The 14,835-nt window shown below is 42.3% G+C and overlaps 1 long non-coding RNA gene across 1 annotated transcript; it reads left to right on the top strand.

The window, feature by feature from the left end:
• Nucleotides 1–7,914: 7,914 nt before the first annotated feature.
• LOC142407822 (uncharacterized) lies at nucleotides 7,915–12,964 on the top strand. Its single transcript, XR_012775066.1, has 3 exons — nucleotides 7,915–8,377; nucleotides 11,020–11,126; nucleotides 12,897–12,964. It is a non-coding gene; the product is annotated as an uncharacterized LOC142407822 (long non-coding RNA).
• The last annotated feature ends 1,871 nt before the right edge of the window (nucleotides 12,965–14,835 follow it).

Below are 14,835 nucleotides of genomic sequence, written 5' to 3'. Positions count from 1 at the left end.
CCCCGCCCCCGGGCGTGTCCGCCGCCGGCTCCGCCCCCCGGCGCGCGCGCTACCAGCCGCCGCGGGCGGGGACCGCTGTGGGGGCGTCGCGGTGGGGTCGCGGGGCCGCCCGGCTCCCCGGTCCGCTCCGCCGGCCGCGCCCACCCTGGCAGCCTGAACCCCGGCCCCCGGAGGTGCTCCTCGAGCCCTCCCCGCTGGGGCCTCCGTGTTTGCCCCGCCTTCCCTCTCCCCGCCGCTGGCAGAGACCCTGGGGCGCTTCGGGGCCTACCGTGCGGCAGCGTCCCGGCCTGCTGCGCCGGGGTCTCCCAGGCAGGCTTTCCCCGACTTCTGTAGCTTACGGCAAGGTCTGTCCGTATTAACTACAGCCCTTCAAACCCCGCTCCTTTCCTGCAGTGAGGCCACAGTGGTTGTTACAACTGAAGTTGAGATGGGATGAGCTGGGGCCTTCCCACAAAAACATCCTCAGGCAAGGAGAAGCTGTGGCACCTGCACTGGAGAACTTTGTTCTGCCTCTGCAGTAGAGGGCAAGAGCAGCGGTGTGGTGGGAAGAGGAGAAGCTTGGACAGCTGCCGGCCCTGTTGCCAGGCTGCAAGATGGTACTTCTCAGCCGGCTTTACTGGCAGATGCACAGCAGAGCTCAGAAATGGCAGCTAAAATAATAGGATCTCTTCCTCTGCTCTTCCTACATGTTTTTTTCATATTTGTAGGTGAGGCTGAGTCCTTTAAAAGCATTTTTTTGCTGATTAGAATACAATCCGTTTTGTGGTTCTTAACTGTTGTGCTTGAGCTACAGTATTACAGAGCAAAAATAAGAACTTCTTTTTATCAACATAAATTCAAAGAAAAAGTATTTACTGTTACTAGATGTCTGTTAGTATAGCGGCTTCTTTCATTGAAGTTGCCTTTTAATATTGCAAGCCAAAACCTCTCCTACCCTTCAGCACAACTGCAGCCAATGATGCCACAGGCGCTCTCCCACTGCCAGTAAAAAAGTGGAACTGCAAGGCACGGATTTGACCACAAGAGGTCACGCAAACCCAAATGGTATTGAAGGATTTTAAAAGTGTGTTCCTGCTAAAAGAATTATTTCCGTTTAATTTCAAAGCATAATTTCCATTTGACTTATCATCTATTGCTTTCATAAACAATCTGGTGTGTCCTCAGCTACACACACCTCAAAGTGTAGTAGAAAAACAACTGCATTTAGTTTCCTGAGAATAGTCCAGGGGATTCCAAAGCACATGGACTGTGAAGTGCTTGGAAGTGGAACAGGCTGCAGGATAACCCCCTCGGCAGGTATTGCTGTTCCCATCAAAACACTCGCCAGGACTAGTACCTGCACAAATGTTTGGGTAGCACATTTTTGTCAATTGTTTGCAGGAAACAGGCAACCCTATTTAAATCTGTAACTGTCTGGAAAATTATGCTGTGATCATCCATCCAGCAGATAGAAGCAGGGAGATGGGCTGAGGCAGGGAGGGGAAAAACTTGGGAGAATGCTGAAAGCAGGCCCAGTCATTAAAGATGAAGCCTGTTTTGAGCAGACTCCTGATAGATCCTGGTAGCTTCTCCCTGGAGATGACTGTTGTCAGTTCATACGAGGAATAGAGGTGACAAAAAACCATGAAGCGTCATCTGTATTTGTTGGCCTCCTGAGCCAACATGGTATGAGCACCACACAGAAGTCACTGTGGTGCTGGGGTCGGTTTTGGTAGCCCTGGGATTTCTCCAGACTGGCAGGAGCATGTGAGTCAGTCCTGGTGACTGCTGGAAGAGGGGCGTGTTGCTGATCTGGCACAACTGTGGAGGTCTCGAGAAGAGACCATGGTCCTTGGAATTTACGGATCACGTGGTCCAGAAGCTTGAGTGAGGGACCTGAAGTATGCACCTGTGAGAAGATTAATACTTTGTTTTGCAGCTTTTTAATTTGTCCCATGCAATGATACCAGTTCTCCAGGTCTGTGGTGTCCCCATGTCTGGGTCTGGGCATTCCTCCATTTATGGTGACAGCCACTTAAGAAATGCCACATTGGAAACATACCCAAGTCTGTATTTTAGAAAGTCTGGATCCAACATCAGATGCCCTCCTCAAGGTGGGGTAGCTCCACACTTTGATATCCACAAAAATGTAGGAGTGAAACTTTGCAATACTGGATTATTGTACATCCCCTTTCCTCTGGTGGGATCAGGCTGGGGGAAACACAGATCACACCAGTATTTATTAGATAGCCTTTTATTATGCTGTTATTAATAGCAAGGGACTCATCGCACACTGCACTCGCTTATTACCTCAGGCAGTTCACAAACATGCGTACTAACAGGTACCTGGGAGGAGCAACAGTTGGGAGACCAACCCCAGCTGTTTAGTTAAAAGCAGAGGCATGTATTGATGTGCCAGGGCCTTTGCGGTGGGTGTTCAGGAAGTCCCTCCAGATGATTTGTTTCATCGTATATATATGTGTGTGTCTATTTTATATATTTATATACATAGATAGATAGATAATCTTGTAGTTTTGCCTATAGCAGCCTGCTTGGATCTAGCCTGGGTTGTATGACCCATGGTTGATGCTTGTGGATTTGGACAGATTCGGCGGAGTCTCGGTGTTCAGAGTTTATCAGTTTTTGTGGATTCAGCAGGACTGCTAGTCTCTGGAGCTTATCAGTTCTTGGCAGACTTTCCCATGCTACCGCTTGGCATGTGCTTTCCCTCTCTTCAGCCTGCTGTTTGCTGGTACCTATTCCTCCATCCGCACACATGCCTGTAGAGCCATTCACACAAACTCACACAGAGGGGGCTTTTATGACACGGTCTTCAGTTTCTCTCTAGTAAAATATATAGTTCTACTTGGTTTTCTACCAGTCTTAGCTGGGTAGGTTATAGAATAATTAAAACATGAAAGTCTTTGAAGTTGTTCGATAGGAGGCTATAAAAGGTGACATTTCTGAAAACATTATAAGCAACTCTGTCCTTCCCCCTTTTTTTGAATATCCTCTTTTGAAGAGAAAACCATAGGGAATTGTTAAGTTGCTGTAGTGCAGACTTTACACCAAGCTCAGCTGAACACCGAAAAGTGCTGTATTTATCTTAATTCTTTTCCTCCCTCTTCCCCTGCCAATGCATACGCAAATACTCCCACACAGCCTTCAACTGTGCTTTTTAGCTCCCTAAGTGGTTCTGAACAATTTCCATTCTAGGAACATTGGAAATGGCAAGGATTTGGCTTTTTTCAAGATAATATCTCAGAATTTTTGAAACTGAAACAACTTTGGATTCACCATGCTTTACTAGATTATATAGTACCTTCTCTACAGCTGATACAGAAAAGGATGATGGACTGTTTTTAATGGTGAAGCAGGATCCAAGAGCTAGCTTGCAATGCAGTGACTCTCTGCTATACCTAGGCTTTCCTCTAGAGTTTGGAATTAATCATTTCTATCTTGTTAGATGCTGCAATAAGAAAAAAGCTAACCAGGTAATTTTGAGGTCTTTCTGGAAAAATGAAATAATGAAATCTAGAAGGACGCCTAGACCAATAACCACAACAGAAAAGCAAAGTACACTTGAGGCCAGGTGCCTGGTTGCTTATCTTCTGTAGTGTTTGCTATCTCTGATGTTCTTTGGAAGAAACATTTGGCAGGAAGGAAGAGTCATTCCTCAGGTGAGGGATCTTATTCTTGAAGTTGCCAGGTACAGCCAAGAGCAAACTGGTGAGGCTTAGGGAGCAGCAGGAGCAAGGGTGCTCTTGGCACAGGCAGTGCTCTTGCTGACCATGATGCAGACCCACAGCATCTGAATCATAGAATCCTAGAATCCCAATCCAACCCTTGGGTTGGAAGGGAGCTTTAAAGGTCATCTAGTCCAACCCCCCTGCAATGGGCAGGGACATCTTCCACTAGACCAGGTTGCTCAAAGCCCCATCCAACCTTGCACACTTCCAATGATGGAGCATCCACAGCTTCTTAGGGCAATCTGTTCCAGTGTCTCACCACCATCATAGTAAAAAATTTCTTCCTTATGTCCAATCTAAATGTACCCTCTTTCAGTTTAAAACTGTTGCCCCTTGTCCTGTCACTACAGGCCCTGCTAAAAAGTCTCTCTCCATCTTATAAGCCTCCTTTATATATTGAAAGGCCGCAATAAGGTCTCACCGGAGCCTTCTCTTCTCCAGGATGAACAACCCCAACTCTCTCAGCCTTTCTTCAGAGGAGAGGTGTTCCAGCCCTCTGATCATTTTCGTGGCCCTCCTCTGGACCCGCTCCAAGAGCTCCATGTCTTTCCTGTGCTGAGGACTCCAGAGCTGGACGCAGTACTCCAGGTGGGGTCTCACCAGAGCAGAGTAGAGGGGCAGAATCACCTCCCTCGACCTGCTGGCCATGCTGCTTTTGATGCAGCCCAGGATACGGTTGGCCTTCTGGGCTGCGAGCGCACATCACCGGCTCATGTCCAGTTTTTCATCCACCAGTACCCCTGAGTCCTTCTCCACAGGGCTGCTCTCAACCCCTTCATCCCCCAGCCTGTATTGATACTGGGGGTTGCCCCAACCCAGGTGCAGGACCTTGCACTTGGCCTTGTTGAACTTCATGAGCTTCGCATGGGCCCACTCCTCAAGCCTGTCAAGGTCCCTCTGGATGGCACCACAAGGTCCCTCACACCTGTCCCTCAGGTGTGTCAACTGCACCACTCAGCTTGGTGTCGTTGGCAAATTTGCTAAAGGTGCACTCAACCCCACTGTCTATGTCATTGATGAAGATATTAAATACTATTGGTCCCAGTCCAGACCCCTGAGGGACACCACTCATTACTGATTTCCACTTGGACATTGAATTGTGTGGGCCCAGCAGGGTGCTGATAACCACAACAGCCCCCGACAAGGCGAGGGTGTGGATGAGATCCAGGGTCCATCCAGGAGGCAAGGCTGCAGGCAGGCACACATGCAGCAAGCATCGCTCAGGCAGGGGCTGTGTGCCCAGGGCAAACAAATTGTTGATAACAAACTTCTAAAAGCTCTTCAGGCAAAATTTACTAAACCATTAGCAAAAGAGCTATATCTATGATAGTTAATGTCAAAAGCAGTCTAGGAAATTTCACTTTGATGGGTGTTTGAAGTACAAGGTATGTGCACTACCCCTCTTTATGTGTCTGCTAAGCAAAGTAACAAATTTGTCTTCCAGAGGTAACAGAAAGCTCTTAAAGTGAGAAAAAAACCCCTGGCTATTACAGGTAGGATTTTTTCATTTTGAATAAAACTGTAAGATTTTTTCATTCCAATATTCTGCAGTTGTCCCACTGGGACAAATGTAACAATTTTCACTTTTCCCCTTTAGTACAAACACATTTTCTGAAAAATTTTAAATATCTTTTATTTTCATTTTTTGGCACAAGACATGACTATTCAGGAAGACCGTGAGTCTTAACTGTTTTTTATAGGGCTGCTGCAAATACCCTGTAACTCTATAAAAACCAAGTGAAATAACTCTGGCATGCAAATAGCTTAATGGAGAGTGGAAAGAAGAGTCCACTGCTTAATTCGATGAATGTGTGTCCTTTCTCTGAGGTTGACTTGAGCTGCTTTTATACCCATAGAGTGAGATGATCAGAAGTAACCTTAAAGCAGTGCTAAATGCTTTATGGGCCTTACCTTCGTGACAAAGGGTGCCAGACCAATCTTAAATTGTGAGGTGGAACAATTTACAGAAATAGTTTCGTCATGCTAATGTAGACAGGACTGAAGACAATGTTGACCTTTCTCAGAAATTTCCCCAAAGGAGAATTTAAGCATGAGATGTACACTGTAAATAAGGTAACCAGTGAAAGGTTAAGTTTTAAGAAAAATACGACCATGACAAAATGTTAATGAGTACTGAAGTCATTCTGACCTAAATATAATTGGTCTGGTAGGCTGGTAAGAATCAGATATCCTAATATACTATTTTTGTGCAGGCTTGGAAAAATGAATATGTAAGGGTGTTGTAAAAGTGTGTTTAAAGGGCATTTTTCCCCCAGTGCTAAGTTTACTACTTCTCAATTTCCTCCTCAGCATCCAGCATACTTGAAGGGATAAGCATGAGTATGAAAATAAGTCAGAGAATGTTTATCCAGTAGCTTGTTGTTTTGTAATTGGGTTGAGAAACCACCTTTATTTTAGTAACAGAAGATAATTAATTTCCTCTTTGCTTGCTTTTTGCATGTCTGCAGACATGCAGCTTCCTTGTACCAGTTTTAGAGGAGCTTGTATAGCAGCAAGAAATGAAGCAAGAAATGCATGTTTATTTAGGGTTCCTTTAATTACAGTCTGTGACTAAAACCTTGTTACTGTTTTTCTTACCTGACAAAGCAGCAAAAAGAAGAGATGAAACTGTAAGATTTCTGAATAAATGACATTTTAGGATGTTTTGTTAACACTGTGCCTTCTTTTAGCTGCAGGTCTGAAGTGAGATGAGAGCTGCTGGAATGGCGTGTAGTGGAACTACCAGAAACAGCAGTTCAAAAAACAAGAAAAGTCTAAACATAACCCGTGAAATTGATTCGCAACCAAAACCGCAGACAGACTGCATCTCCAGTTCAGGTGTTTCTCATGTGATACAGTATAGATCCGTGAATAATAATAGAATGTCCTAAAAAAGTAGAAAGAAAAAAGAAGCAGGAAACAAAAGGAAAATGGGCCAGGGCTGAAGACAATCAAACTCTGCTCCATGGTTCCATCCTGCCCCCACAGAGCAGGAACATTCATCTGCTGATTTCATTGGGTTCAAGATGCTCCTGCTTTTTGAAAGTGTAGTAGCCACCCACAGTTACCCTGCTTCCTGCCTTCTGTTTTATTGTGCTTCTATTAATAGTATGAACGCTTGTGGGTTTTTTGATGATACAGTTTAATAATTTCAATTTGCAAAAAAAAACCCCTCATAAATCCAGAAAAAAAAGAACTGTAATCAAACAGTCTGACCTGCATAGCACAGGGCATTGGATTTCCCTGAATCAATCCCTGTTTAAATCAGATAATCTCTTGTGGAAAACAAACAGTTTTGATTTAAAGCTTTGCAAAGACAGATCATGACAATGGTCTGTTAATTAAGTACCATGAGATATTTGCAGCTCTCGAGGCAGTGAACATAAATTTGGGCTGGATGGATAGGGTTAAGCAAGTTCCAGGTTTTTTCCAGCACTGAATTAGCAAATCGGTGTTGCAAAAAGAATTTGTATTTTGCATGACTGATATTCTCTTACTTTAGAGATATCACCTGTCAGCATTGATGATGGGTGAGAGAAGCAAAGGGAAAGCAGCCTGGTGATGAAGAACAAGTACGGTCACTGCTTGGAGAATTAAATGTTTCAGTTCTGCATCCCTGCCAGATACTGCTCGGAGAGCCAAAGGAAGATTGGTTTCTACTAATTAAAATGCGGGTGGAAAAAAGAAGAGGCTTCTTGATTTCCTTCTTAAATCTATAACTTTGTTCCTTATGGGGAGCTAATCTCCTGCCAAGTGACATTGGCACTAAATCTGGGAAATGTCTTCCAAAAGTTGTTTCTCTGATGAAGGTGCAGATTGGGACAAGGATGAGGTGACATGGGGCGAGGTGGTCTGTTCTGCTATGACACAATGCTTTGAGTTTCACACTGGAGGAGTGTTGTGTCCACTGAGCTCTGTCCACGCTGGATCCATCCCCTGACTCAGACCTCAGCTGACAAGCGGTTTTCATAGTGAGAGAGATGTAGTTTAACTATGAACCTTTGCTGAGTGAGTATGCTTTTACTAGGAAATAATAACCAGTCAGCTTACTGGGAATTAATAGCTTATTAGAACTACTACTCTGAGCCCTTTTTTGCAGACTTCTTGATGCAGGTGCTCTGAGAGGTCTCTTTCCTGAAGTTTCTGTTTTGTTAGCAGCTTTATATTTATGTGGATTTATTTTTAAAGTATGTATACACTGAGTTTGTGACAGTCAACAGTTTATTGATTGAAGTGAGTCTAGAAATAAGTTTTCCCCATAACGGCCAGGTTACTGCTTGTAAAGTAGCACAAAGGGCAAAAGGTCTGAGGGACCCAGAACATGAATTCAAATGCTAGCAAGAGCTCATTTTCATGAAAATCTCTGCCTGTATGCTTGTGGCTGAACTAGAGGCCTGGTTCAATATACATTTCTCTAACCTAGTAGTTCACCTTGTAAGATGCTTCAGTTTTAGAACACTGCTTTTTTAATGTAGCTTGGTTTTTACTATCACTTTACATTTCAGCAGCCAGACTTGGGAGCCACATAACATGAAGCTTCCAGGGAGACAGGACTTGAGATCTCTGAGATGGCAGTAATGACCTCTCCTTAAACTCAGAGTAAGAAACAACTCGTGCTTGGCCCAAGGTGGAGCAGAGATCACTCCCTGGTATGTGTGGTGGAATATAAACCTGGGGAAACATGGAGGTTGAGAGCTCTCGATAGAATTACCAGGGCTCTCATCCCGCTCATCCCCATGATGGCAAAGACTCTCTGTGCCATGCTGTTCCCCTTCCCATTTCTCATCCCCTCACCTCGCTTGCTCCTCTCCATAGCATTTTTGCCATCCCTCACAAGCTCAGGACCCTCTCTGTGGTTATCTCCTTTTTTTGCCATGTGTACCATATCTCTCTTCACATGCAGGGGACACAAGGTTTCCCGTTCTTTTATTTTTTCTGTACGCCTTCCTTTTCTCTACAGCCATCTCCAATCCCTGCCAAGAGCTCCACTTGGTGCTGTTTTTCTTTTCTTTCTCTTTGAGAAGGAAGCCATGCAGGGTGCTAATATTATATGCTCCACCAAGCTGCTGTTCAAAACTGACATACGTAAGGGCAATGTTATGCTGTTAAGATGTTGATCTGTAGGCGGTTATCAATCTGTCCTCATTCCCCTCCTAGTTTTTACAAAGTTTTGACCACCATAACTGAACAGAAACAACAGCAAACCCTGCAGACAAATACCACCACATTTGGATATAAAGTCCAGTTCATTATTTTTTGATACTGCTTTAAAGTTAGGGCAGAATATTGTCAAAGCATCAAATAATACAACCGGTACTGGTCTTCTAGTGGGTACCTAATAGTTATCATTGAAATCAGTTGCTCGTATAATTGTTTTGGTACACAGTTTATTTGCTGATAAGTTATATTAGAACCTGCAATCAGTTTAGTAGTCTCCTACTGTAGTTGTTAAAATAAAAATACATTAAATGGATCTGGATGGCATGCTGTTTCATGATACAATATGGCAATTAAGCAGGCTGGGGAACCAGTGAGGCAAGGAGTGATATAGTGTCAATTTGCCTACAGTACAGAATTATTAGCTATATTTGTGCAGCTGGCATCCACACCTTGGAGAGGCAGGGGATTTAAAACTAAATGCATTTCAGGTAAGGACAAAGGTATATCTTCACAAATTAGAGATAGTGCCAAATACACTAATCCTTTCCATAGATCAGGCTCTAAAAATTATTTCCTTTCTCAAGCAAGTTTCTATTTTAATTAAAAAAAACCTAAGATTTATTAATATCTAAAACAGGCTACTATATAAAGATTCTCTACCCCTTCCTTTAATTGCCTGCCAAAGCCAACAATTCAGTCATGATCCAGTGACAGTTGTATTGCCGTGGAACCATACAGTCCTGCACTGCCGATTGCAGTGGGACTTGATGCAACTCTGGTGGTCTACACTGAGCAAGAATGTTATTTGAAGCTTCATTTTTAGGATCACTGTAGTATTTTCTTCTGTGTTTTCCTGTGGAGACTTTGGAAGAGATGTGCAGAAGGCTTTTTGCCAGGACAGAGCAGGTAGCCTCCTACATGGAGTCATGGAAAGGATGTGCAGCCAGCCCTCAGGTGCTCATCATGAGACTGACATTCAGTCACCCCCTTTGTGTGATCCAGAGCACATGCAGGCTGGCTGTAGCTTGTCCCCCTCCTCAAATACTGGATGGCTCTAGTGGTACTCTTCCTTATCGAAGGGCTTCCTACGTTGCCTATGGGCTTCCTACATTGCTCTGCAGAACCAAGTCCAACTAACCCTTACGTTAGAACATGTAGGGTGTTAAAAAACGATGGACACCACCTATATTCATGTTACCTGTAACACAGATGTCAAAACCATATAAAGTAATTAGTTCTGATTTTAAAGGGACACTGAAAAAGTGCACGGTTTTAGAGGGTTTTGCCAAATTGTAGTGGGATAATTATCCATCTCTGAATAGAACTGCTGTAGCCATGAATGATAAGTATCTTGCCTATGTGACTCTATAACCTGTGAACTGTGATTTTCATCTGAAATGTGAGTTCATGTGCCTGTGCCAGACAGAAAATATCTATATTGCTCATTCTGTAGGCACTAGCATTTTCACAAATTTGACACTGAGCAGTTGAGTGGTTAGACTAGTTGCACGGCAAGTCTGCTGTCAGTGGTGCCTGAACTTCAGAAGTCAAAGCTTCTAGCTGTGACATTCATTCATGCATAATTTAAGGTATAATCTCTATCACTAAATTTGACTTTTCCACAGGGTTACCAGAAGACAGGGTCTCATTTTACACGCTACCTTTTCATTACTGTTTTTTTGTTTCACATTTAATGGTCTTCTGTTTGACTCATTCTCTTTTCTTCATAGTTTCAGGAAGGTAACTTCAGCAGGAAGACTCCCACATCATTGCCTGACTTGTCTATTACCGTGTGTCTTGAATATCCTGCGTTCATAGTAATAGTACAGCGCAGCTTTTGTACTAATAGAAGTACACCTAAATAATTTTCACTTGTCTTGGAGCATCTGCTGTCTCCTCCCACATTCTTCCTTAAATCTTAACACAGGGTAACTTAAAGAAAACCCTGCTTCGTAGTTAAACTAGCTCATCGAATGGGTGCACTTTTTAAACACATTTATTTTTCTGTGAATGGAAAATGCACTTCATTAGTTTGAAACACTTTTCTATTGGAAAAATTACTAAATAGCTGAAGTATAGTTTGTTAATTTTATGGGTAAAGTTTCTGTTCACTGTTTTTCTCTCCCCTCAGGCAGTGGCTTACTTACCTCTCAGCCAATTACAGCTGGGCAGCACTCGCAACGGGGATTCATAATTTTAGAAGAAACTCTTGGAAACAGATGGCCCCATATTTTTTTGGTGAGGACTGCTGAACTCCTTTAGTATCTAATTTAAGTAAAATCTGTGAGCTGACAGCAGGATAGAACTTATGCTATATTGCCAGCTTCAAGCATTAAAAAATAACAAGTTTTTAAAATGTAATGAACTTTTAAATTTGCCTTGTGATTTTTCAAGCTCCAAGTGGTCTAATTTTCAAATATTTCTCTGGAAGGATGAAAGCTAAGAACCTCTCTTCCTTTCAAATAAAAACTTAAATTCTCATGTAATCCTGGGGATTTGGAAGCTGGGGTTTTGCAAAAGGTATCATGTGTTGTGAATTTCATGGAAAAAAAAACTGGGACTTGGAACTGTGCAGCTGACAGTACACGACAGGGCAGTTCAGCACCCTCACTGGAGTGCATCTAGTGCGTGTGCCCATGGGTATGGGCATGCACAGGCACATAGACACATGGTGCTAAATTCAGAAAGCTGTCTTTACCAAAGTGATCATCTTTCCACTAGTGTATGGAGGGTAGTACATTTTCATGAACTGTCCACTGAGAAGGAGAAAGTACCTGTTAGTAGGCAGAGGGAGTCTAAGGAGGTAGCTGTACGTATTTTAATGGACCTAGCTGGAGTGGCTGAAAATGGCACAAGTGCTAGGTACTTGCACACATCTACCAGCTGGATGTTACCTTCCACATCTGCTTCAGATGGAGGCGACCATGTGAACACTTCAGTGCCAATTATTTCCACTGCAAAGTTAGACATGAGCTCAAATCGCAGATGTTCACTGATATTGCAAAGATACAAAGGAGTAACACTTACACAGCATTACTCTGCTGCTGAGAGACCAGGTAGTGACCTCCTGCACAAGCACCACAGTCATTCCAGGTATCTGCAAAGTAGATGTACATTTACATCTTGATTTCAAATAAGCGTGCTTAGAGTAAGTGCAAATTGCCATTCAGCCATTTTCCACATCCATTCTAAATGTAGTCCCCAGTCCTCAGTAATTCGTTTCTACTTGTTCAAATGAGAGCAGACCAGCTTTGTGTAGCACAGGGATGGCAGGTCACGCTGTTGTCATACCACACGGAGACGGGGCATGTGTAGAAACACAGATCTGCCCCACGGTCCCCAGCATACTTCCTCTCGTGGTTGTGTGGGTGGCAGAAGGTGGTTAATGCTTCATTTTGGTGGTGTTAGTGCACTGTAATAACTGCAGCATCAGGACACTGAACCACTTTCTTTTTAGGCTGCCAATGCATCTTTCTCCACTTTAAGGATTTTGTGACAATGGTTGGTGATAGCATCATCAGAAAAAAACAACAACTCCTTTCCAAGCATTTTGCCTTATAAAGAAGTGGTGAGACAAAGAAGATCAAAAAGGGAAAATAAGCCCAAAACAATAAGGGAAGAAAAAAACTGAAAGGAGATAACAAGGGTCAGGGCATAGAAGAGAAAAAGAAAAGTACTTGAAAAAGGAGAAGAGTAATCAATGGAAGCAGGAGGAAAAGGAACCTTAAGAGACATGAGACTGTATCTGGAGCCCTTCTGGAGGAATGTCCCACCTCCTTAAGGCATCTCCCTGCCTACAAAGAGCTACAAGTCTCCAACTGCACCTGAATCTCTTTTGGTGGAGTGTTTCGTCTTTCTGCCATCTCTACTATCTGAAATGAGGTATATCTTTGTTACTTACTCTAGAGAATCGTAAAGCTATTTCTTAGTAAGCCAAATTTATTAGTGTAATCTTTGGCGTTGGTTGGTTTCTTTTTATTTAAAAGGACTGTTTCTTTTTTCTCATAGCCAAGCCAGAGAACCCTGACAGGGACCAGCAACACAATCTAGGATACTGCAGTAGAGGGAGCCACATCATCACCATCCGTAATTGATAACGTAAGTACACTGCACTTACCTTGCTCCTCAGTGAACATCTGTCAGCCAAGTGAACTCTCACTTGCTTGGTTAGAAAATGATCTATAGAAAGAAACCCGTGTAATGAATGCTCAGGCCTCCTCCATCACTACAAAGGACCAATTTATTTAACCAATACAAAATCAGAGCTGTCCCAGTAAGAAACATAATCAAAGAGGAAAGTCAGTACACAGAACCCCACCCAAAAGGATTTTTATTCTGTTAGGTGGTTGTGGGTCACTTTGCCTCAGTTGACGGGCTAGATACATTTTTCAACTACTTTCCAGCAATGTTCTGTTTACCTAAATATGCATGTCTGCTGCAAAGACCAAAGTTCTGAAGAAAAAGGAATAATTGCAAGAGTACATAACATGCTTTTATTGGTTTCATGATAGCGATTTTTCTGTTAATCTCTTATCTTCCAGTAATATGATGTTCTGTGTGTTAGGACACTGGATGCCTCCATGTGCTTCATGCAGTAAGATAAATTGAAAGAAATAACCTAATTAGAAAAACAATTCCTAACTCCAGGTGCTAAAGGTTTAGCATCACCACCAGGCATTATTGTCTCTGAACGCAACTATGACAGGTTCATACACTATTAATCATGGCTTTGTTACAACAGGCAGAGCAAATGAAGTTTAACATAGTTACCTGCTGAATCTTGACCTGATAGGATTTTCAGGAAAAAAGGTGTGGGTTTTTTTTTTTTTTTTTAATGTTCAAGAGCCAGACTTCTAAAGGCATTTAAAGATCAAAGAATACAAACCGGAGGGTCAAATGGTGCCTTCTCCTATCTGTATGTATCTGTTTCTTAAAGGGCTTCTGTTAAGGCTGCCCACTCACTTCTAGAAAGAGGGTTAGGCTTACATGTCACTCACATGTTTCTGAATTGTCTTTGAAGTGGTTTTACTAGAGTTTGTTTTTATTGCCTGGAAATAAGCATCTTTTAAAATCAGGTTGCAGAATGTTATTGCTTCATGACTAATTTGTTTATGTTGTTTTTATAATATTTTATGTCATTGCTGTTCAGTTTTCACTTTTGCTTAATGCACAGGATGGACTAATTTGTTTCAATATCAAAGGGATGGAATAAGTATATTTTCTTAACATTAAAAGTATAATTGAGTTCAGATTACTTCAACTTTCTGGGGTTTATGCTTGAAAGTTAGATAAACTGGACCCAGGATGGTTATTTTACTTTCAAAGGGAAAAGAAAATAATTTGGTTTTAAAAATTAAATGAAACCAACAGATTATAACTGTATGCTCAGGGGTATATCAGATACGTAAACAAAAAGCTTAAGTCACGGGGAGTAGCACTGCAGATTCAGGATATAGTGAGTTTGTTTATATTCTAATGACATTGTTATCATTTAAAAATAGTTACTAGTTATATGTTGAACCTAACTTTTACAATAAATTACTGCTAGAAATATATTACAATTTTGAGATCCTTTATATGATTTTATAAATTGTACTTTCTTATACCCCTACATAAAGCATTGAGACTACAGAATCTGGTTTGCCTGCTTGCTCATTATTTCCCCTTTTCCAGAGCTTTTGATAAGTTAAAACAAACAAAAAAATGCAGTCATATTGCAGATTTTCTAACCTTTGGGGTCATTTGTAAAATTGAACAAAGCTTTAATACAAGATCACTTTTTAGGAAAATTCCAAGTTTACATAGTATTGTAAGGAAATACGCAGGGGGCGTGTCCCGGTTGTAGTTGGTAGTATTTTCAAATCCTGCCAGTAAGTCCAGTCAGTAGTGGGTTCTTATAAATGTTTTTCATTTTTGCCATGCTGAAATTGTCTTTTTCCCTTACACA

This window comes from Mycteria americana, chromosome 3 (assembly GCF_035582795.1).
Source record: "Mycteria americana isolate JAX WOST 10 ecotype Jacksonville Zoo and Gardens chromosome 3, USCA_MyAme_1.0, whole genome shotgun sequence".
Classification (NCBI taxonomy): Eukaryota; Metazoa; Chordata; class Aves; order Ciconiiformes; family Ciconiidae; genus Mycteria; species Mycteria americana.
Note: the sequence above shows the minus strand (reverse complement) of the source record. Positions and strands in the feature narration are given on the sequence as shown.